The sequence below is a fragment of the Globicephala melas genome, chromosome 18, assembly GCF_963455315.2.
Source record: "Globicephala melas chromosome 18, mGloMel1.2, whole genome shotgun sequence".
In the NCBI taxonomy this organism is placed as follows: Eukaryota; Metazoa; Chordata; class Mammalia; order Artiodactyla; family Delphinidae; genus Globicephala; species Globicephala melas.
In genome coordinates this window covers 32,562,630-32,588,661 of record NC_083331.1, presented here as the reverse complement: position 1 = coordinate 32,588,661, position 26,032 = coordinate 32,562,630, and the positions used below count along the sequence as shown (strand labels likewise).

General features: G+C 38.3%; 1 long non-coding RNA gene and 1 pseudogene across 1 annotated transcript in view; one reads left to right on the top strand and one right to left on the bottom strand.

Moving 5' to 3' along the window:
- LOC138842412 (uncharacterized) overlaps window positions 1-25,512 on the bottom strand; it is a 68,838-nt gene extending 43,326 nt beyond the window's left edge. The window contains exon 1 of the long non-coding RNA XR_011376910.1: window positions 25,472-25,512. This is a non-coding gene — a long non-coding RNA (uncharacterized lncRNA). The remainder of the gene's footprint in view (window positions 1-25,471) is intronic.
- Window positions 14,288-14,947, top strand: LOC115839043 (transmembrane emp24 domain-containing protein 2 pseudogene; annotated as a pseudogene).
- Window positions 25,513-26,032: the final 520 nt, after the last annotated feature.

The window sequence follows — 26,032 nt, the reverse complement described above, 5'->3', positions numbered from 1 at the left end:
GCAGCTCAATATTAAAAAAACAAAAAAACCAATCCAAAAATGGGCAGAAGACCTAAACAGACATTTCTCCAAAGAAGACATACAGATGGCCAAGAGGCACATGAAAAGCTGCTCAACATCACTAATTATTAGAGAAATGCAAATCAAAACTACAATGAGTTACCACCTCACACCAGTTAGAATGGGCATCATCAGAAAATCTACAAACAACAAATGCTGGACAGGGTGTGGAGAAAAGGGAACCCTCTTGCACTGTTGGTGGGAATGTAAGTTGATACAGCCACTATGGAGAACAGTATGGAGGTTCCTTAAAAAACTAAAAATAAAATTACCATATGATCCACCAATTCCACTACTGGGCATATACCCAGAGAAAACCATAATTCAGAAAGACACATGAACCCCAATGTTCATTGCAGCACTATTTACAATAACCAGTCATGGAAGCAACGTAAATGTCCATCGACAGAGGAATGGATAAAGAAGATGTGGTACATATATATATTGTAATATTACTCAGCCATAAAAAGGAATGAAATTGGGTCATTTGTAGAGACGTGGATGGATCTAGAGACTATCATACAGAGTGAAGTAAGTCAGAAAGAGAAAAATAAATATCATATATTAATGCTTATATATGGAACCTAGAAAAATGGTAGAGATGAACTGGTTTGCAGGGCAGACATTGAGACACAGATGTAGAGAACAAACGCCTGGACACCAAGGGGGAGACCAGTCGGGGGGTGGTGGTGGTGGTGTGATGAACTGGGAGATTGGGATTGACATGTATACACTGATGTGTATAAAACTGTTGACTAATAAGAACATGTTGTATAAAAAAATAAATAAAATTCAAAATTTAAGAAAAAAAAACATTATCCCAGAAAGCCCTGTTAGATAGCACTGATGCTTCACATGTTTGTCTATTTCATCAGTGAAGGCAGTGCTCTCTGTGATTGGATTTTTCAAGAAAGTTATTCCAACTTTATGTTAAAAAAAAAAGGAAAATAAAAAATCATAATGAAAAAGAATATTAAAATACAATGTCTATATTTGTATAACTGAGTCAGTCTGCTGTACAGCAGAGATTGGCACAACATTGTAAATCAACTATACTTTAATTTAAAAAAATTTTTTGTAATAACCCATTTTGTATTTAAAGTCTCTTCAGAGTTCCCCTTTCCTCTTCCAGGTTCAACAACCTAATGCTTTCAATGGTTCAGTGTCTGACTTGGTTGTGAATCCTTCACCATCCTAGATCACCTAATTATGCTAAACTCCTAGGACTGGGCATTGCACTTCTGGAAACTTGAAAGAGAAAAGTCATGCTCCAGAAGATAAGTGAAACTGAAGACTCCACCCAGTACTGCCCTGTTGATCACTGTCCATGTGCTGCCTGCATGATCATTTTCTCCAAGGGCCAAGCTAGAGACTAAAGTGAAAAGGAAGTGAACTTCCCCAGGGAAGTGCTCCCCATGGAAGTGAACAATTTCCCCATGTATTCTACAATATTGTCCTTCATGTAAAGATTGGGGAGGGGTGGGGAGACTGTAGAGGAAGGGTCAGATGGGCAAGAGTGGATCTAGCCCCTAGCAAAGAGGACAAGGACAAACAGCCAGTTGAAATAAGAACCCCAGGGGGTCTGTGTTGCAGTTCATCCCTTTGAGGCCAAAGCACAGAGCATCAACTTCAAGCCCACTCACAAGTTACCAACCCTCTCTTTCCTACAAAACTAAAGTATTTAACACTCCTTGTCATTTTCTTTTAGATATACATGTACAAGCACATACTTTTGACAGGAGAAAGAGAGAGACAGCAATATTGAAGAAGAGAAGTTCCATTGTTCTGTTGCTTCTAAAGTAAATGATGGAAAATTATAAGCTAATTTACATGTGGGAGATTAGCAGAGTATCCCTTTATTCCTATTAATATATTTTCTCTTCCTAATTATAAAGATTTGAATCTTTTTAAAACAACTTTATACAAAACATTTGTGTGGATATAAGAACTGCATGTTAAATGCTAATTCTGGACGAGTTATTTGCATAATCTCCCAAAGGAGCTAAATTGCTTGTATTTAATAATAAATAGAGAGTTTAAAAGGATTGTGGATATCTTGAGAGAATGTGAAACAGAGAAAGAATTTGCTTCTATTTTAAGATATAGACTGTTTTTTACCACTTTGAATTTAAAACTACTTGCCGCCCTCTAGGGAAAACTTGTCTTAACTTTTCGATAAGCTTAATATTTCAAGGCTCCAACAACATAGCAATTCAAATACATTGAAGGTGAAGGGCTAATATGCTTTAAAATGAACATGGATAATTTCCAAAAGATAATAAACTGCATCTAAAATAGTTCTACATTTGGAAAGTGGAGACTTTTGAAGACTGTAGATTCTGTGTATGACAAGAAAATGGAGAGAATTGTAGAAGTTATCCAGAGAATTCAGGGAGAATCAAAATTCATGAAGAAAGAAAAGATGGGAGACTTTTCTTTAAAGAATGTGATTTGACAGTGTTATGACTCAGCAGTTGTTATTTCTGCAGGTGAACAGGAAAAACATGTTAGCAGGTAAAACACATGAAATAACAGATGCTAAATATATCTAATTTTGCTTTGATGTTTATGCTTTTTGAAGTCAAGAACCAGTCTTGGTGGCATTCAATACAGCAGACCATTCATCTTTCTCCTTCTCCTCCTCTCCTCAACTCTTTGTTTTCTTGGTTTTCCTTCTGTCTCTTTGCCAATTCCTCTTCGGACTCTTTTGCAGACGCCTCTCTCTCTCTTTGGCCTCTCATTCAGTCCTAAACCCTCTTTCCTTTTCTCTTATACCCCTCTCTCTTGGTGATCTTTTCAGTTTCCATGGCTTTCAATTCTATATCTATGCCTCAAATACCAAATTTACATCCTAAAACCTGTCCTCTGAGTCCTGGTTTACAGATGCTTGTCAGCCTCCTCGTTCAGATGTCTGCCCGCATCTCAAATGCAGCAAATCAGTTTAAAACTACACTCTCGATGTGGCCCACCACCCATGTCTCCTCAGTCTTCTCCACTTCAGCAACTAGCACCACATCCACCCAGTCTAGCTGCTTGATATCAACACACTTTCTCTGTCATTTCATTGAAAAAGCATGTCAAATCCTTTCACTGGTCTTCATTTTCACCACTGTCACCATAGTCTAAGTCACCATCTCACGTAGACTATTTTGTTGGCTTCTCTGCTGGTTACTGACGCTCATGTCTCCTCCAACCTGTTTTTTCTCCAACCAGCTTTTCCCACAACAATAACAAAAAGTAATCATTATATGTCATTAATTATTACCAGCTGCCTTTCCTTAGAATTAACAAGCAGATTCTATAGCTACTGTAAAATAGCTACTCTGGGTTGCCACAAGTCTGACCTGGTCTATGAACATGTCACTTTTCTATTAAAACCCTGTCAGTGGCTTCCTATTACATAAGAATAAAATATAAACTCCTGACAATGGTGTTATATGCCGAATGTTTGTATCCCCCCAAAATTCATATGTTGAAATCCTAACCCCTAACATGATGGTGTTAGGAGGTGGGGACTTTGGGAGGTAATTAGGTCATGAGGTTGGAACCCTCATGAATGGGATTAGAGCCCTTCTAAAAGAGACCCCAAAAGCTTCCTCACCCCCTTCTGTCATGTGAAGACACAGCGAGAAGATGGCCATTTGTCATTCAAGAAGCTGACCCTCACCGGACACTAAACCTTCTGGCACCTTGATCTTGGTCTTCCCAGCCTCCAGAACCATGAGAAATAAATGTTTGTTGTTTAAGCCACCCAGTCTATGGTATTCTGTTATAGCAGCCCAAATGGACTAAGACAAATGGTCTACAAAGATCCCATGTGATCTAGCCCTTGCCTATCTGACGAAATTCATCTCCTGCCCATCTACCTTTCTCACTTTCCTCCACCCACACTGACCTTTCAACCCCTCAGATGTTCTGTGTTTTTTCCAGTCTCAGAGACTTTACACATGCTGTTCCTTTACTGAGAATAGCCTGTCCCCTACTTTTTATGTAACTGACACTTTCAATTCTCAGCTTAAATGGCACTCCCTCAAAGGTCTTCCCTGCCTACCAGTCCTGAGTAAGCCCTTCTCTACAATGTACCGTGTATCACTCTACCCTCTTTGTTTCTTTCAAAGCACTGATCATAAATTGTATTTTATATTTTTTTATTTACTTGTGCATTGACATCCTCTTCTACTAGACTGCTAATACCCTAAGGACAGGGATTGTACATGTTTTATTATCTAAAGAGCTTAGTACAGTACCTGTCACAACCTAGGCCTTCAATAAATATTTGTAGAATGAGTGAAGAGTAAATCAGTGAGCTGAGGGCAATTACAGAGATAATGTTTTCTATAAAAATTTTTAGTGAGTGAGCAAAACTAGTCAGCTGCTCTGTATCTGAAAACTCAGTGGTGGATGGCTGTAGTTTGCTACCTGAAAACTTGATATATACTTTCGACACAGCGATCTTTCCATGTCTGGAGAATATTAAAAGTTTTGGGAAGTAGTCTTTCAAAATGTCAAGTGCCTATTGTATTGAGGTTTTTAATGTTTTCAAATGATTTAAGCTAATTTGCATTCCCATTACTTATTCCCCAAGCACTTGCATGGCCTGAAGGAATAGAGAGTCAAGCCCAACAAAAGAAGACACAGGGAGAGCACACAGAGACTGAAGTGGGCCATTTGTGCCAGTCTCAGACTTCCCTGAGAGGAGACATAGAAACACCATGGCCAGGTGACTCTGGAGTAGAATTACTCACCAGTGTGGGTTCAGACCAAGTGGCTTGAACTCTGAGAGTATGTGATTCAATGACTCTCAACATAGTCAACGAGTTGATATAGCTCCTTGGACTTCTATGCTATTTTCTCTGTTCCAGTAAAGTTTTTCCTTGAGTTTTAAATATTGCTTCTGTAGTTACCTAATAATTACCTATGCAAGGATGATGTAAAATCCTTGGCAATTCCAAAAAAATGTTTTGCAACCTGCCAGGGAATAGCCTCTGCCCTGCTGATTCCACTGAGTGACATTTCAAAGCTGATTACTTAGTCCTATTCAGATAGATATCCCACTGCAATCAACATCCTTCTTGTGTTTACCTCAATAGGGATTTTGCCTTAATAAGAAATATAGAATTGGGTTCTTAGTGATAATTATGATAATAATTTTCAAAGGACAAGTCTTTCCCTTAATAAATAATCCTTCTCTAAGAGCAAGCATCCTTGAATCTTATCTCTGCTGTTTTTCAAATGAACATTCTTAAAAATCAATTTTGATACTTGAGACTTATGCAAGGATAAGTGGAACTCATAAATGACAGATTCTGTTTTCATGTGGCTATAGATGTTTTTCTAATGCCAACAGTATGGGAAAAATAAACAAATTTGTTTATTAAGGTCCTCTTTAATCTTTCACTGCCAAAGATAACCTCAGATTCATATTAAATAAATATTTCACCATTGTCCTAAATTAATTAATTAAAATCAACAGAGGCTGCCATATCAGCATATTGTTATCATTGGAGTTTAATACAAGGCAGGCAATGTTTGGATGGCTTGAGGCTATTTAGCACCTCCTATTTCCATCCATTATCCCCATCCATCTCCAATAATATATAATTAAGTAAAAAGAGAGCATTTGTTAGTGTTTAATTCCTCAGCCCTCCCTTAAATTAACACTGCTGCCTCGAAGCTGTTCATATGTGGGAATTATGGACCCATCAGTGAAGACAGTAATATAGTGAGTTAGCTAAGACCATGTAAAGGTTCTGAAGGAATACGTGTAAAGTAAAATACGTGGCCAGGAGACAGTGGGAGTCTGTACAGGATTCTCATAACACTGTCTCTGCACCATCACAGTTCAAGGCAGATGACTACATTTCATTGTTACAATGGTGAGAACACTGAACAAAGAGTTGAGCAAGCAGGAATCTAATTCAGTTATGCCACTAGTAGCTGTGGATCCTTACCCAAGACTTCAATTTCCTCATTTTTAAAATTGAATGTATTGTATTTCTGCTCCTGGGAACATAGAGTAAACATCATTTCCCTGTGTGTCATATAAAATAAAACTTTAAAACCCTGAACATTTTATATAAAACACATAGGATGTCACTGAAAGGTAGAGAGAAGAAGGCAGACAAACAAGACTTTGGAACATGAGACAAAACATGGTGGTGGGTTCTCTAAGTTTTCTTTTAACTTCATATATCCAGACCTGGAGCTGAAGAAGCCAACAATATGGGAATGCCAATGGAGGCAAGGAAAAAAGCCACAACAAAACCTGCTTTCTCTAGCCAAGCAATAAAAAAAGGGCAACCCATCAAGACAGAAAACAATAAAAGCCAAGCACCATAGAAAAGGCTGTGGCCCTACTACACTCATGCTGGCAAAGACTGAGTGGAGTGAGGAGCTGGGACTTCCACTCACACACACTATAGCAAAGTGCCCCAACACCGCTACTAAGGGGATATCTGAGAAGGCCAAGCAGGAAGATGGAACATTTACCCCTGCTGGCCAGTAATGAGTCCCCTCTCTTACACAATATTCCTGGAGACCATGTAAGAGTCTGTAGTTCCACCCCGGTCCAGCAATAATTAGGCACTCCTCCTCCTCCCTGTTAGGGCAGTGTCAGAAGAAGTCTAAGGAAGTGTGAGGACTTTCACCATCAACCAGCAGTAACAAGGCCATCTCCACTGTGATATCAGTGGAGATCGCAGCTGAGCTGAAAGTCCCACTCATCCAGCGAAATGAGGATCCCTCCGACCAGGTGTCAGCCGAGCCTGGATGGCCACAGAGGCTACCTCTATCTGGCATTAACAAGGAAGTGCCCTCCTCTTTCCCCAAAAGAACAAGTGTCAGAGAAAGAGAGTTAGAATAAGAGGAGTAAATAAGATCCAGAGTCTTATAACAAAACACAAAAATATTCAGGTTTCCACTGAAAATTACTCATCATACCAAGAACAAGGAAGATCTTAAAATGAATTTTAAAAGACTATTGATAAATGTCAATGCTGAAATGGCAGAGATGTTAGAATTATCTGACAAAGATTTTAAAGTAGCCATCGAAAAATGTTTCACTGAATGATTACAAACACTCTTGAAACTTTTGAAAAATAGAAAGCCTCGGCAAAGAACTAGAAGATATAAAAAAGAACCAAATAGAAATTTTAGAACTGCAAAATACAATCACTGAAATAAAGTGGACAAAACAGCAGAAAAGAGGTGACAGAGTAAAGAATCAATGAACTGGAAGATAAAACAATAAAAATTACCCAATTTGAACAAACAGAGAGGAAATAAGCTAAAAAAATACAATGAACAGAGCCTCAGACACCTGGGGGACTATAACAAAAATCTAACATTTGAGTCCTCCAAGTCCTGGAGGAGAGAAGAAAACGATGAGATTAAAAAAGTACTCAAAGAAATAATGATTGGAAACTGCCTAAATTTGGCAAGAGACGTAAAACTACAGATTGAAGAAGCCCAAACAGGAAAAACTCTATGAAATCCATGACAAGACACATCATCATTAAACTTCTAAAAGCTAAAGACAAAGACAAAATCCTGAAAGCAGCCAGATAAAATAACACATTATCAATGAGGGAAAATAATTCAATGACAGTGGATTGCTCATCAGAAATCATGAAGGTCAGAGGAAAGTGGAAATCGAAAAATACAATGAACAGAATGAAAAGGAAAACACAACATAAAAGTTTTGTGTGACACTCCTAAAGCAATGCTGAAAGGGAAATTTATAACACTAAAATCTCTGTTAATAAAGAAGAACATTCTCAAATCAGCAATTTAACATCCCACCTCAAGAGCCTGGAATAAAGGGAGCAAAGTAAATCCAAAGCAAGCAGAAGGAAAGAAATAATAAAGAACATAAGTTGGTAAAATTCAAAACAGAAAAACAATAGAGAAAATCAATGGAACAAAGAGCTGGTTCTTTAAAAAGATCAATAACATTGACGAAACTTTATTATGACTGACAAAGAAAAAGAGAGAGAAGAAAAATTATCCATATCAAGACTGAAACAGAAGCTGTCACTAAAAACCCCATAGACATCAAAAGATAATAAGGGAATGTTCATCAACAAATGAATGGATAAAGAAGATGTGGCATATACATACAATGGAATACTATTCAGCCATAAAAAAGAATGGAATTTTGCCATTTGCAACAACATGGATGGACTTGGAAGGTATTATGCTTAGAGAAATAAGTCAGACAGAGAAAGACAAATACTGTGTGATATCACTTACATGTAGAATCACAAACTAATGAATATAACAAAAAAGAAACAGACTCACAGATATAGAAAACAAATTTGTGGTTACCAGTGGGGAGAGGGTAGGGGGAGGGGAAAGATAGGTGTAGGGGATTAAGAGGTGCAAACTACTATGTATAAAATAAACAAGCTACAAGGATATATTGTACAGAATAGGGAATATAGCTGATGTTTTATAATAACTATAAATAGAGTATAACCTTTAAAAATTGTGAATTACTATGTTGTACACCTGAAACATATAATATTGTAAATCAACTACACCTCAATAAAAAAAGAGAAAAGAAAAATAAATAAACATTTACCACCCCCACCCTGAAAAATAGCTCACCCTTGAACAACATGGGTTTGAAGTGTGCAGGTCCTCTTATGCATGGAATTTTTTCAATTGTAAATACTACAGTACTACACAATACACAATAGGTTGAATATGCTGATGTGGAATCATGGATATGGAGGGCCAATTATAGGTTATACATGGACTTTTGACTGCATGGAGAGTTGGTGCTCCTAACCCCCATGCTGTTCACAGGTCAACAGTACTAAAAACAACTCTACACAAATATATTTGACAACTTAGAGAAATGGACAGATTCCTCAAAAATCACAGATTACTACAAGTCATCCAATATGAAATAGATAATGTGAATTGCCCTAAAGCTATTAAGGATATTGAATTCATAATTTTTTTAATTACCAAAAAAGAACTCTGATCTTCGATGACTCTACTGGAGAATTCTACCAAATGCTTAAAAAAAAAATTATCACCAATTCGACACACAAGCTCCTCCAGAAAATAGAATACCAAAGGATAGCTCCCAATTCATTTTATGAACTAGTATTACTCTGATACCAAAGCCAGACAAAGACAGTAAAAAACAAGAAAACTGCACAACAGTACAACAATATGTCTCATGAATATAGGTGCAAAATCTTTAACAAAATATTGGCAAATAGAATTCAGCAATATATTTTAAAAAAAGAATTATATACTATGAGCAAGTGAGATTTATTCCATGGATGCAAGAAAGTTCCAATATTTGAAAACTATTCAATGTAATCAATTTGACATAATCTATTATATTAAAAAAAGAAGAAAAAATAACATGATAAAATCAATCAATGCAGAACAACCATTCAAAAACTTCATGAAAAATAAGAATAAGGGGAATTTACACAACTTGATAAAGAACATCTACAAAAAAACCCTACAGCTAACCTTATGCTTAATGATACATGGCAAGGATATCTGCTTTCACCAATGTTATTCAACGTAGTGCTGTAATTTCTAGCCAGTTAAATAAGGCAAGAAAAGGAAATAAAAGACATACAGATCAGAAAAGAAGAAATAGAACTGTCCCTATGACAGAAGACACGATTGACTTTGTAGAAAATTTCAAATTCTACCAAAAAAATCTCATAGAACTGATAGGTGAATGCAGCAATGTGGCAAGATACAAGATCTACATACGAAACTTGATTTTTTTTTATACACTAGCAATGAACATATGAATACTGAAAAACACAACACTTGTACAATAGCTTTAAAAAATCCTTATGTGTAAATCTAACAAGACATGCATAGGATTTGTATGCTAAAACTACACAATGCTGATATAAGACATTAAGGATTTAAATAAGTCGATAGAAATACAGAGTTCAAAATCAAAAAAAAAGAAAAAGAAAACACCAGGTACATAATAGAAACTATCTTATTAACATCCATGAACAGTAGTTTGATTCCTATAAAGTAATTGCATAAAAAAAAGAGGGATTTCCCTCATGGTCCAGTGGCTAAGACTTCACCTTCCAATGCAGAGGGTGCGGGTTCAATACCTGGTGGGGAGCTAAGATCCCACATGCCTCATGGCCAAAAAACCAAAACATAAAACAGAAGCAATATTGTAACAAATTCAATAAAGACTTTAAAAATGGTCCACATCAAAAAAAAAATCTTAAAAAAAAAGAACAAGAAATACAGTGTTCATGGATTAGAAGAGTCAACATAGTAAAGATATCAATTTTCCCTAAAGTGATATACAGGTTTGACACAACTCCTATAAAAATTATAACAAGATTTTTTTGTGAGGAGATATATATATATATATGTGTGTGTATATATGCATATACACACACACACACATATATATCTCCTAAATTTTATGTGGAAAGGCAGAGGAACTAGAATAGCTAAAACATTTTTGAAAAAAGAAGAATAAAATTGGTGGAATCAGTCTACTCGGTTTCAAGATGTATTACATAGTTACATCAATCAAGACTTTGTGGTATTGATGGAGGGGTAGACAAACAGAATAGAGAGCCCAGAAATAGATCCACAAAAATATGTCCTATAGATTTTTGACAAAGGTGCAAAAGTAACACAATGGGAGACAGAAAGTCCATTCAACAAATAGTGCTAAGGAAAGTGGACATCATCTGTAGAAAAAAAAAGACCCTTGGCCTAAGTGTCACACCTTGTTCAAAAAAATTAACTCAAAAGGTATAACAGACAAATTTAAAGCTGTAAAAAATTTAAGGAAAAAACTGAAAAATCTTGGATAACTAAGACTAAGCATAGACTTCTTTGAGTTGATGCCAAAATCATGATCCATAAAAGGAAAAATTGATAAATTAGTCTTCATCAAGGTTTTTAAATGTTTGCTTTGTGAAAGACCCTGTTAAGAAGATCAAAGGACAAATTACAGCCTGGCAGAAAATATTTTCAAATCACATATTCAACAGAGGGTTAGTATCTAAAATATATAAAGCACTCTCAAAACCAGAGAGCAAAATTCCTATTAGAAAATTGACAAAAGACATGGAGAGGGCTTCCCTGGTGGCGCAGTGGTCGAGAGTCCGCCTGCCGATGCAGGGAACACGGGTTCGTGCCCCGGTCTGGGAAGATCCCACATGCCGCGGAGCGGCTGGGCCCGTGAGCCATGACCGCTGAGCCTGCGCGCCTGGAGCCTGTGCTCCGCAACGGGAGAGACCACAACAGTGAGGGGCCCGCGTACCGAAAAAAAAAAAAAGACATGGAGAGACATTTCACCAAACAGGATATAATGTGGCAAATAAACACATGAAGAGCTGTTCAACCTCATCTGCCATTAGATAAATGCAAACTAAATCACAGTTAGATATCACTATATACCTATCAGAATCCCTAAAATAAAGAATAGTGATAACACCAAATGCTGGTGAAGATATGGAGAAACTGAGTCACTCATAATATTACTGGTGGGAATGTAAAATGGTACAGTCACTGTGGAAAACAGCTTAGCAGTTTCTTAATAAAGTAAAATAAACATGCAACTACCATATGTTCTCTAGTGGAGAACAGATTAGTGGTTGGCAGCCATTAAGGAGAGGGTGATAGCGGAGGGGACGAGCGGTGAACCTATACAAAAGTAACATGTAGAATACTTGTGGCAGTAGAAGTGTTCGGCATCTTAGTATTTTGATTGTGACATTGCATTATAGTTTTATAAGATGTTACAACGGGGAGAAACTGGATAAAGGGTACACAGGATTTCTCTGCATTTTTTCTTACAATGTGAATTTACATTTATTCTGCATGTGAATAAACTGCATGTGAATTTACAATTATTTCAAAATAAAAAGTTTAATTTAACAAAAGAAGGTATAGCTGGGTAGTTTCTCATATAACTTCTCAATTCTGAGGGACTGTCTCTCAGTTATCATTTTAGTTGAACGATTATAAATACACAGAAGTGTAAACATAAGACACAAAGCTAATTTAAGCTAATACATTTTGGCATTTATGATTGAAGTAGAAATAGGTCACTAAGTTGAAAATTAATAGACTATATTCAGAATGGTAAATTCTTGCATATTTATCTCAGGTTGAGGATAGCAAATATAGGGTCAACTTGTGAAATACTATTTGGAATAACGCAAAAATCTCATGTTCATTTCATATAATCCTGCAAAAAGCCTGCAGAAAAAAATTCTATCACAGGCATGTGGCCTAGGATTAGATTAAGAAAGAATGAAATGACAATTTCCCATTCTCCACAAAATGTCATTCTATTTTATTTTTATTTATTTATTTTTTTGTGGTACGCGGGCCTCTCACTGTTGTGGTCTCTCCCCTTGCGGAGCACAGGCTCCGGACGTGCAGGCTCAGCAGCCATGGCTCACGGGCCTAGCTTCTCCGCGGCATGTGGGATCTTCCCGGACCGGGGCACGAACCCGTGTTCCCTGCATCGGCAGGCGGACTCTCAACCACTGCGCCACCAGGGAAGCCCCCACAAAATGTCATTCTAAAGAAACACAAGGTTATATAAATACTGTGTTAATCTGGCAAAAGCAAAGATAAAACAAACTCTATACATCAAAACAATATAAAAATAAAACAACGACCTATTTCCACAGTATAGCTTTCCCTAAACATAATCCATCCACTCCTGACTGCACTCTTCTCTTTCATTAGCCCAGTTTGACTAGAGGGACTGAGGACCAAGGAGCTCACGGTGCTCTCTGTCTAGTGCTGAACTGAGGTCAAGAATCGGCACTCAGGGTCAAGATTAATAGATAGAAAGTCAGGCAGGCAGTCTAACTGGTTTCAGCTCCAGAGCCCAAAATGAGAGGCCAAGTCCAGATGTGAGATAGCAGGTAAGAAACCAGGGGGAGCAGAAATTCCATCCAGAGCAGAAGAAGCCTGGAAAGACTCTCCACATCATCGGGGCAAAACCGAAGACACGTTTACAAGGTGCCTGTGCTTTCACTGCAAGTGAGAGAACTGCTAAAGGTTCAGGTCAGTTCAGACACATTTATTCGACAGCTATTTACTAGGAACCTCCCTGTGTGCCTGTGCCAGGCTTTGTGCTAAGTATTGAGGGAGCAAAGGCCTTTAAGTGCTTACAGTTCAGTCGAAGAGAGGGATAAGGTAGCAATGACCAGGACCTGTGAAAAGATGGAGTAAGCACTGGGTGAGGTGGGTGCCCCCAAAGAGGCATTTCTGTTGGTCTGTGGGTCTGTGATGGTAGAGGGATGGAGAGGGGGGCAGGCCAGAGAAACTGTTCCTGAGATCATACCACCTGAACTGGGTCTTGAAAGGACTCATGTGAAGGAGAGAAGGATTGGGAAAGAAATTTCAGGCAGAGGAAAGGAGAAGGAATCTGTGTGAGACACCGAGGCTTGAAAAACTATGATGCCACAAGAAATTTCATTTCTGAAGAAATCGACCACGTTGGGGACTTGGGGGACACTAGACAGAGATCCTGATGAGAGTGAGGCACAGAACCGAAAGCAAGGGCATTAAACTGCACAAAGAAAGGTGGATCTTCCAGCCCCACTCTTCATGCAGAATGCCAGCCTCTAGGCTCTTTCGCAGGAGGGAGAGGTTCATTCAAACGTTAACGCATGGACGTATATACAGTACCAAATGTAAGGTAGATAGCTAGTGGGAAGTAGCCACATAGCACAGGGATATCAGTTCGGTGCTTTGTGACCGCCTGGAGGGGTGGGATGGGGAGGGAGACGCAAGAGGGAAGAGATATGGGAATATATGTATATGTATAACTGATTCACTTTGTTATAAAGCATAAACTAACACACCATTGTAAAGCAATTATACCCCAATAAAGATGTTAAAAAAAAAAAGTTAACGACGTATGATTCTCTAGGGGATCTTGCTGAAACGCAGACTCTGATGCAGTAGATTTGAGGATGGGCCTGAGATGCTGCATTTCTAACAGGCTCCTGGGATGATGCTGATTCTGCTAGTCCATAAACCACAGTATGAGCAGCAAGGGTTTAGAGCGCACTAGTCTCCAGAGTGGACATGGAAATGTTCCACTGGAGTGAGGGAAGGAAATGTCAAGACATATCTATAGTCTTAATCAAAAAAGTAGGAAATTAGGAGAAGGCTGTGGTGGTGCAGCTCCGGAGGGCACAGTTGCGATGCTGGCTTTGGCCCCAGCAGCACCATGGTGACGCTCGCTGAGCTTCTCGTGCTCCTGGCCGCCCTCCTGGCCACGGTCTCGGGCTACTTCGTCAGCATCGATGCGCACGCAGAGGAATGCTTCTTCAAACGGGTCACCTCGGGCACCAAGATGGGCCTCATCTTCGAGGTAGCTGAGGGCGGCTTCCTGGACATCAATGTGGAGGCTACAGGGCCTGAAAATAAAGGAATTTATAAGGGAGACAGGGAGTCCAGTGGGAAATACACATTTGCTGCTCACATGGATGGAACATATAAGTTTTGTTTTAGCAATAGGGTGTCCACCGTGACTCCAAAGATAGTGATGTACACCATTGATAATGGGGAGGCCCCCTAAGGACAAGACATGGAAACAGAAGCTCACCAGAAGAAGCTAGAAGAAATGATTAATGAGCTCGCAGTGGCAATAACAGCTGTAAAGCATGAACAGGGGAGTTTGGGAGAGAATACACAGAGCAATCAATGACAACACAAACAGCAGAGTGGTCCTTTGGTCCTTCTTTGAAGCTCTTGTTCTAGTTGCCATGACATTGGGACAGATCTACTACCTGAAGAGATTTTTTTGCAGTCCAGAGGGTTGTTTAAAAAGCCTTTTCCTGATGAGCCCAAACTCATAATTCACTGTTTACCAAACATCCTGGTCATAATAATGTCATTAGTTTCTACGTTTTTATTTTCTGAACTGTACATTCACAGCTTCTGTTTCTTTGTGATTAAGAGATATTGGGGGAAAACACTTTTTTAGGAAAGTTGTAGTGAAGTTTGACATGTGATTGGCATGATTTCATATTTGAATTCTGCCTTCATTATACAGGTCCTTCCAGACCTCAAGCACTGTAAGTGGAATATAGGTGTATAGTCCTTATTATATCTTCTTTCCTTTTGTTTTCATCATAAAATGCAGTTTGTTCAGGATAGTACTTTACTAAAATGACTGCATTCTTGGGATCCCTTATCCTGCAGTTCAAGTCATTAAAGATTCATTTTGTTGAGTCCTTATGAGAAACAACAATCTGAATCTTGACATTTTCTATCCAGCCTAATGGCAGAGCTCTGTGACTAGAATATGCTACCAGGTTGGTACTTTTATACCTTGCTTATCTTGTTTTTGCTTTAAAGATAAGACTTAAGCCAACAACCTTTTTCCCCTTATAGTTTTACTTTGAACCCTAGACCTCAATCACCTCCGCTTAAAATTGTTGACACAAGCAGCTAATGACCCTTGTTTTGGTTTCTGCCTAACCTTGTAAGAAGTATCTATTAAAGCCAATTCTCTGGGTGTTGCAGTGAACGATAGTTCTTTTTCTTTCTATGCTGGCACATCCACTTTCTCTACTCTTGGCACATAGGAGGTATGCGTTCAAGTAATTGGAAAACTCTGGATTTCTGATGCCAAAGGGTTAAAAGCCTCTTGGATTTCTTTGCAGTGATATACAGCCACTGTTTTATTTTTGATCAGTGGCATTTGGCCACTGTTTAAGTTAGAGTACTGAACATTACTGTCAGTATTAGGATTTCTGTTTTTGTTTTTCCTGGGTCTTTCTTTTATGGCACATGTGAATTTTGTTTTGTATAAAATAAAATGACTTTCTCTTGGTCTCTGATGATGGGTTTGTACATTTTTTGGATCTTTGCAAGGGGAAAACTACAAGTAACGAGGTTTATATAACTAATTTAAATTTATTAAAAGTTTTTATGTTCAGGATAAGCAATTTTTCAACCTTGGGTGAAAATACTTGCAACAGTTTAAGGTGACTGTGTTTTACCTTAGGACAACTGTTGCATGCCAATTTGTGTGCGTGTGTGTGTGAAAACACTGCAAAACTGAGTTAAAAGATATAAATTTAAAATTGGTTGTGTATCTAATCTGCCCAAGGTTCAGTAAATAAACAATTATTTTTAAAAACAAAAAACAATAAGAACAAAAGTAGGAAATTAAATGTTGTACAGTAATATACAGATCAAATCTGGTACCTTCACTCACTCTGTCTGCTGGACAATGGCTTGTGTAATATGTAAGAAATCCTGTGAGGTGGTGGACATTCTGTAACTTGGAGGAGTTGACAATGGCACCTTTTCTCCTATGTCAAATTTCAACTTATAGTCACATACTGCAATTGTATTACTCAGTGGATTTCTGGATTATGTTACCTAATGTTAACTGAGCTTCATAAAATGGACAAGTGGCTTAAAAGGATTCCTACACACAAACAACTGATCAAGAATTACAGTAGGAATATAAATACAGGTGAACAATCAAGTGGCAGTGATAATGTTTCTACTATTCCTGGAATGAGGTCTTGGTAGCTACACAGTAACATCAAAATAATGATTCCAAGATCTGACTCCAAGTTTGTTAAAAATAAATCTAAATTATGAATAAGACTATTTGCACTATGTGTTTACGTGTACAAGTATTAACAATTAACCCCACTATGACTGTATATTATTCCTTGGGATATTAGTGAAGCCATCATGATTAGCAGGACTTTTCAAAACAAAGCATTTCCATGGAGCAAACCTGTACTATTTTTCAGCTACACTTAAAGACATGCAACTCTCAATCTGGTACAAAATTTTATTAAATTTGATGTTACATTTTTAGAAACCACTTTTGCATTTTCTTACATAATAGCGGAGACAAAAAGTCATGCACTGGGGAGCGACTTAGTCTTTCTGGTGTATTTCACCACCAAAAATGTACATGAAAAACAGTATGGTAACCAACACATAGAATACCAACAGTGTCTCAAGGACTCCCCATCCTCTAGGTGCCAGGGTCATCTCCGTTCAGCTAAAAGTTGAGAATAGTACACAGGATATTTTTTTTTTTTTTTTTTTTTTTTTGCGGTACGCGGGCCTCTCACTGTTGTGGCCACTCCCGCTGCGGAGCACAGGCTCCGGACGCGCAGGCCCAGCGGCCATGGCTCACGGGCCCAGCCGCTCCGCGCCATGCAGGATCCTCCCAGACCGGGGCACGAACCCGCGTCGCCTGCATCGGCAGGCGGACTCCCAACCACTGCGCCACCAGGGAAGCCCCACAGGATATTTTTGATGGGCCTAAAAATTGGCTTACATCACTTTTGCTCAGTTTCCATTCACCTGAACTCAAAACTTGACTGCAACCAACTGCAAGAGAGACTGGGAAGTATTGTCTACCAAAATTTTTAAAAGAGCTGTGTTTGAAGCCAGTATCTCTGGTGAGTAAGTAAAGCTGAGAAGAAGTGAGCCAAAGAACTATTGTATATCATTATACTTGATGGTTAAACTGTGTGCATATTGGCTTTTTGAAAATTATTTCAAAAAATAAATAAAAACAATAATAAAAGTATAAAATAAATGGGCATCCAGTCAGACATTTAGGACTAGCAGCCAATCTGATTTGTGTATGTGATTTTCTTTTTCAGAGTTTTGTTTTGTTTTTGAGGATATACAAGTGTCTAGCCCTATTTGAAAAATGTACATAAAGAAACAAACAGGAAAAAATGCTTAAGGTCAGCTAGCATCTTATTCAGAATACATATAAATGATTTTTTACCAGATTCCTACAAAACTAATGACACATTAATAGATATTAGGGTGTATTATAAAGACTAAACATCAAAATGTATGAATCTAGGCGGGTTTACTTTCTTTTAAAATTAGTCTATAAACTAGTATATAAAATATACATTTCTGAATGCTTAATTGGTATCTAATAATATTCTCTAGAATTTAGGGAATTAATCTAATTAATTTTGCTAGGCTGACAACAAAATCACAGAAGACAACTCAAGAAATGCAGACCATATAACAGATGACTGTTCTTATTATCTCTGGATATAATAGTCCCAGGGAAGATAAAACATTCATTATACTGTTGTAAAATGAATGAAAGCTGCAAATTAAAATTCCAAATCCTGATTAACATAACTGTACAAGAGGGAAAAAAGTGAAATTTACAAGGAACAATTATAAATACTTAGGTTTTCTAAAATTATTTTATAATGTATTTGATTGCTGAGCTATTAAGATTTTTCTCTCATAAAATTACAATAAATTCTAGGCAGTCTGAAAACTCTATCAGCAGGAAGCATGTGTCTTTTTTTTAATGCAATGTGGCTTTAAAATGAGCAATTCCCAATTATTAACCTTAAAGCATCCCAACAGACAGAAATAGAGATAAATGCTTTGTTTTTCTAGAGCCTCACACCACGCATTTTCATCCTCTCCTCCTTCCTTCATAGGAAGCAATTAAATCTTTTCATAGAAGATTTACAAGTCTTTAGAAAAGCAAAATCATTAGAACAAAACAATGTGGCCATTTGAAAAGCATATCAGGGTAGGTAATAACAACTGAACTTTCAGTTATTAAAGCAATAAATTTTTTAATCAATTTGGGAAGTATGAGTATCTGAAATCTTTACTTGGCATTAAATGACTTTTCTCTCCTAAGACAATCATTCTGAGACTGACCTCTTAAGGTTTCTCCAAGACCTAACTCAATTATTATTTTTTTCCTCAGACTTTCTAAAGAAATAATGTACTTTTGAAAATCAGTATGGAACAGAGTAGTAGTTAACAGAGGGAGAAGGGTGTGGAGGGAGGGCAAAATGAGTAAAGGAGGTCAACTGTATAGTGATGGATGAAAGCTAAACTTTTGGTGGTGAGCATGCGGTAGTGTATACAGAAGTCAAAGTATAGTGTGGTGCACATGAAACATATAATGTTATAAACCAGTGTTACCTCAACATACTCATTATGGTATTTGTTTTATTTTGTATAATTCTCTTTTTTCTTTTTTTTTTTTTTGGCAGTGCTTTGTGGCATGTGGGGATCTTAGTTCCCCAACCAGGGATTGAACTCATGTCCCTTGCAGTGGAAGTGTGAAGTCTCAACTACTGGACCTCCAGGGAAGTCCCTATATTGTGTAATTTTTATAGAAGTTAGCTATCATATAAGTCTTAGGATATTTATAAAAACACTTCTCCTTTTTAACCTGATGCAACATTTAGAGTTGCTAGAAGCAAGAGCACCATCATTTATTGCTCTAAGCAGAGTTAAGGTTAATACATGATGATGTTTGGCAGGTCATAGTTGATGACATTATGGTGAGATGGTCCCAGAAACAAAGGAATGAAGCAAGGTACTTCAAAGGCCCAGTTTTAATGTAAGCATACTTGAGGTTGCAGACAGGAGCTCAGAAACCAAGACTGGAATTTGTTTCAAGTCTCCCGGGAAACTCAGCTAAAGAGAGTGCAAACACACACACACACACACACACACACACACACACAAATCTTTCAGTTGTTGAACAGCTGAGTGCTGATGAATGTACACCTGAAGGGCTCACACCAGCAGATTTGCTGGATATGGTCCTGTTTGGGGGAGTCAGCACAATACTATGTACTTACGACCCGCCAGAGTCTAAGGATGGGCCATAGCCCAAAGATATGGACAGCAAAAGACACAGTTCAGAAACACACGACCATGAGTCAAGACCAATTCAAAAATGCCCCAAAATATTTTCAAAGGGATAGAACCATTTATTTCATGGTTACTTTTAAGAAACAAATAAAAATCCTGAAAATACTGCCTCTATCTTTGGCCTGACCTGTATTGGTCTAATTTGTTTTGTTTTTTAATTTATTCATTTATTTATTTTTGGCTGTGTTGGGTCTTTGTTGCTGTGTGTGGGCTCTCTCTAGTTGCAGCGAGTGGAAACTACTCTTTGTTGTGGTGCATGGACTTCTCATTTTGGCGGCTTCTCTTGTTGTGGAGCACAGGCTCTAGGCACCCAGGCTTCAGTAGTTGCAGCATGCAGGCTCAGTAGTTGTGGCTCATGGGCTCTAGAGTGCAGGCTCAGTAGTTGTGGCACATGGGCTTAGCTGCTCCGCGGCATGTGGGATCACCCCGTACCAGAGCTCGAACCCGTGTCCCCTGCATTGGCAGGCAGATTCATAACCCCTGCGCCACAGGGAAGTCCCGTGTGATTTGTTTGTATCCCCCCAAGCTCATATTTTGAAATCCTAACCTCCAAAGGTGATAGTACTAGGAGGTAGTCCCTTTGGGAGGTGCTTAAGTCATTAGCTGGAGCCCTCATAAATGGGATTAAAACTCTTATAAAAGGAACACCACAGAGTCCTTAGCCCCCTTCCACCACATCAGGACACAACAAGAAGGCACTGGTCATGACCAGGAAGAGGGCCTTCACCAAAACGTGACCAAGCAGGTGCCTCTAGAACTGTGAGATATAAATTTCTGTTGTTTATTAGCCGCCCAGTCTGTGGTTCTTTGTTATAGCAGCCCAAACAAAGACAAACCCCTTATACCTCTTACTAGGATTATTGATGCAGCTCCTTATCGCCTTCAGTCTCTTCCGTGACTTCTCAAATTTGAGTGTGAGCTCTTGCCAAGCTAGTCTTCCTAAAAATATATTTTCCCTGTTTCCTTATCTTTTCACAACATCTGTACCTCAGTGAGGTTGACCCATGTGGAAAACTGTTTACAAAAATGGCCACTCCAGGGGGCTTCCCTGGTGGTGCAGTTGTTGAGAGTCCGCCTGCCGATCCAGGGGACACGGGTTCGTGCCCCGGTCCGGGAAGATCCCACATGCTGCAGAGCGGCTAGGCCCATGAGCCATGGCTGCTGAGCCTGCGCGTCCGGAGCCTGTGCTCCACACGGGAGAGGTCACAACAGTGAGAGGCCCACGTACCGCAAAAAAAAAATGGCCACTCCTTGTGGTCCACACCCTTTGCCCAGTGATTTTGCAGCTCTTCCTATTAAGAGGAGTGTAATTCCCCACCACTTTAGTCTGGCTTTGTGATTTGCATTGACCAACAGAACGTGGCAAAAATGATAGTGTGCCAGGTGTGAGTCTGGGCCTTGGCATACTTCTGCTCTTCTCTTCTCCCCTGTACCCCTACCAGGTGGGGAGGAGCATGGACTAGCCAGCTGGAGTATGAGAGACCACCACGTGGAGACCAGCCATAGCCCTTCAGACAACAGCCAGCAAGCCTAACATGTAAGTGAGTTTTTCCAGACTAGCCAGGCCCTAGCTGACCTCTTAGCTGACTACAAGCCTAAGTGAGATCCACTAGGCCTGGCCCAGATCAGTAGAACAATAGGCAACAGCAAATGGCCTAAAGTTGGGAGGTGATTTGTTACATAAGCAACAATGGATGAATGTAGCCCCCACACATCCATGCTTATTTCCACCTCTTTGATTCTATCCTTACATTGTTCTTCCTAGAATGCCTCCTTCCCTGTCCTCCACCTTCAATCCGTCCAAACACTTCTAAGACCCAAGTCAAGTGCTATCTCACTAAGCCTTCTCTGACTACTTCAATCTATACACATATCTCCCTTTTGTTTAGTAAAAAAAAATTTTTTTTCTCCGTAATATTTCATGTAGCCCATATTCGATTATACAGACCCTGAGTTACCCCAGTCCCTAACACAGAGCTAGCTCATATTGAATGTTTAATAAAAATTCACTAGCTGAAAGCAAACAGATCTGATAGTCTTTCCACCCATCCAACCTGTGGCCTGGTTTAGGCATCAATATAATTCCCTCAACTGACCGTGTCTTGCAACTGATTAACAGGTGCAAAACTTTCCCTGTTGAAGCTCTTTATAAAGAGAATTGATGGCTACAGTTTACTTAAACCATCAATTTCCTTTAAATAAAAGAACTGCGTAAATAGATTTTTCATATATATGTATATAAAAGCTTAAGGAAATTCCTCCTTTATTAGGGCTATCAGTTTCTGTTTCTGCTTATTAAGGATGTACTTCATATTCACTTTACTTGACACTACAGGAAATTGTGCATGTCTCAGGCTACATAATTCTGAGCTTACTTCTGAAATGCTTTGTCTATTACTTCAAACTGTCACAAGGCCAGTTGACTCTTAACATATGTCAGGTAAAAAAAGAAATATGTATATACATACTAATTTAAATTCCATAATAAATTCCTATATTCAGTATTATCCATGACCAACTCATGTTGTAATATCACTTATTTTTCAGAATATATGATACTTACACAAGATACTGCAAAAGTTACAACATTGGAGTTTTAGTGCAATAAACAATTATAGCATATTTACCACTTTGGATTCATTCATTACCTCAATACAATTCCAACAGTGAGACTGAGTAATTTAACTACTTAAAAACTAATTTCTTTCAGTATAGTTTTTCTTTTACTGGCTTTTTCTTAGAAATCAAGAAATGCATGCTCATTTCTTTTTTTTTAATAAATTTATTTATTTTATTTATTTATTTTTGGCTGCATTGGGTCTTCATTGCTGCGTATGGGCTTTCTCTAGTAGTGGTGAGCAGGGGCTACTCTTCGTTGCAGTGCACAGGCTTCTCGTTGCAGTGGCTTCTCTTGTTGCAGAGCATAGGCTCTAGATGCATGGGCTTCAGTAGTTGTAGCACACCGGCTCAGTAGTTGTGGCGCACAGGCTTAGTTTCTCCGCGGCATGTGGGATCTTCCCAGACCAGGGCTCAAGCCTGTGTTGTCTGCATTGACAGGAGGATTCTTAACCACTGCACCATGAGGGGAGCCCAAGAAGTGCATGCTCATTTCTAAAAAACTGGTCTCAGCTCAAAACTCTTATGATAAGATTAGTGTTAAATAATGATATCACTGAATATTATATAAAGGCCCCTCAAGAAGTCAATCTAAGCCAATTTACAGTTTACAACTTAGCTCATGCAGAAATAGTCATCTGTTAGAAGTCGTGCTAGTTGGAAGGAGTAAGAGTAGCTCTTTCTAACTTGTGGCAACAATTTACTGAGTATTTACTATGCGTCAGGTACATGGAAAGAACTTTAGTTTTATAATCTGATACAATTCTCACAATAATCCCACAAATAATATTAGTCTCATTTTTGCCAATAAGGAAACTGAGGTTCTGAGAAGTTAAGTCACTTACCAATAATCACACGGATAATGAACCATGTTTTTAATATTACATTCCTCCCAAGTTGCTCTTGTTTTCCAGAAGTCCAGAACTATCTTTAAGTTTCCTCTTGAGATCATTGTGATGGCAAGTTTTCTTCCTGTTTTCACACCATATCCCCTTTATCCAGGTAACTGCTGCCTTCTGTGCACAACCAGCCCACAAGAGTGGGTCTGCTGCACATGTAGTTTCTTTACACATATAATTTTAATTCTTATGTCTTGATATGAGTCTGCTAAACTCAGTGCTAAATTATTAGAAACTTAAGTATTAAATTTTGAAAAACACTTATGTTTTAAAAGAAGGTATTCAAAGAGGAATTGCTTATCCAAAGGAAGCAGTTGCTAGTAGTAGAATTTTAGGCAGCTGTGAAGATGTAGGAATAGATCAGTGGTTCTCAGTCTTGGCAGCACATTAGATCACCTGTAGAGATTTTTTAAAAAATCTTTATCCAGTAATCCCCAGAGGTCTGATTCAATTGTTTTGTATGGTAGATTACTAGGTAGCAGTCTATTTTATAAAAGCTTCAAAGGTAATGATAATGGTGAACCAGGGCAGAAAACCAATAGTTGTATAAAGAGATCACAAAATACCTACATATCTAAAAAGTTGGATTTGGTCTTGGTTTTCCTCAAATGGTGTGTCAGTCTGTGGCACTGAACTTGCTCTCCCAATGAAACACAGATATTTTACCAACATTTGGGTAGGTGCACTTCAGGATTTAAAAAAAAACTTTTTCTATAGTGCTAGAAAAAAACACGGGGAGAAATGTTTGTAATGCTGAAGTGTGAAATACCTGAGTTAGACATGAATCCCAGAAGCCAAGACAAAAAATTGATAAAGCTACAATACGAGCAATTATTTTTGCATAGGCAAAATAACCATAGATAAAGTCAAAAGAAAAACCTCAAACTAAGAAAAAGCATTTGCCACATGTTGACAAATGGATAATTTCTCAAAATATAAAAAGCTTGAAAGAGCTGAGAGTGCTGTGAGCAACAACACCCCAACAGTAATGAGCACACTTGGAAACCAAATATTGGTTTCTAAATACCATCCTCCATTAAAAGGATCTAGGCTTCTTAGAGAAATGACTGATTCCAGCACGAGAGCAGCAAAAGGATGAGGTAATCCCGGAACATTTTTGTGCCAGAAAGTAAGGAAATGTTAAAAGAACTTTGATGAGATGTCAAAAGGACAGAGGAACCAGCTGCAAGAAGATCCCACTGGCTAAATCTGGGACAATTTGAGTATCAAAATAAATACAGTAACTTATTATAATCCATTTAATAAAATAGGGACCCACAAGTCCATGCTGAAATGAATGAATGAATGAATAAATAAATAAATAGAAACTTAGATGAGGAACAGGATATTTTTGTAATCTTAAATTATCTCCCCACAAAATACTTATTAATTAAAAAGGGAACCTGTAACTTTACAGACACCACTGTAATCAAATGATCTAAGTTAACATCTTCAGTAATGAGATAAATCAAAATCACATTCCATCTGATAGAATGCAAGGAGAACAGAGCTCTGTTCTGTGGTATTCCTGCCAAAGATGTGTAACATCAATCTTATCATGGGGAAATAAAATGAAGGGGATTCTGTTAAAAAAAATTAAAAAACAACAACAAAAGCCCCACAAAAATCTACTGGATTGTAATCTTCATAAGTGTCAGGATCATGAAAGTCAAGAAAAGACTGAGAAACTGTTCTAAACTAAAGGAAACCATGGATACATAACAACTAAATGCCACACTTCATTTCCTACCAGATCCCTTTTCTATAAAGGACATCATTGGGACAGTTGGAAAAACTTGAACGGGATCTGAGGACTAGATGGTAGTAAAATATCAATTTTGATCTCCTGACGTAGGTACTTGTTGTTATATAGGAATATAACCCCTAAAGTATTGGGGGGATTTTAGGACATCAGGTCAGCAGCCTAAGCTCAGTGGTTCAGAAAAAAAATCTTTGTACTGTATTTGCAATTTTTCTGTAAGTTTGAAATTGTTTCCAAAAAAATCCAATGCTGGATTCCAATGCTGGAATTTATTAGGAAAGCTCAACGAGGTAGAGATGTGAATCTACATATTTCCCCCCAAGAAAAGCAGGAATAATAACAACTCTCTAGATACTAGTTATGGCTAAACTATAGAGAATTTTCTGGTATCAAAAATCCTACCTTGAGGTTCCACCAGTGATCTTACCTTGCCTTCTAACATTTAGGACTGCTGGGAGTAGAGGGATTTCTTGTAAAGGAAATGACTTTTATGTCCTTCTCAAAATTCAGTGGAAGAAGGAAGGAATCTATAAAGAGAAATATATATAAATAAATAAAGCCCCAAAGTTCCATAGTCTGAACATTTATGTAACTGCGGTTTTTAAAAAATGTTTTTTTAAGTACAGACACTTATGAAGTTTCAACAAATATTTCACGAGTACAATTTTTTTTTCAGAAGTACACTAAGTTTTTTTAGAATGCTACCTCTTATCAGAGATAAGAAAAACATACTGTTCATTGAATTAGACCTTAAAGAGACCTCTGGAGCTCATCTGACCCAAATACCTCCTGCTGGATTATAACCCCCATCACTTTGCTCTGTCCTGGTAAGAGAACAGATAGAAGTCATCCTCTGATCCTGTGAGCTCTGGGGTCTGCAGGCAGAGAACCTGCCCCCTGTGCAGACCTGTGCAGGCTTCAACCATGCCTGATTCCCCGCGGATCTCCTCCAGCCAACGTCGATATTGATGTTTCGTGGTTCACAAGC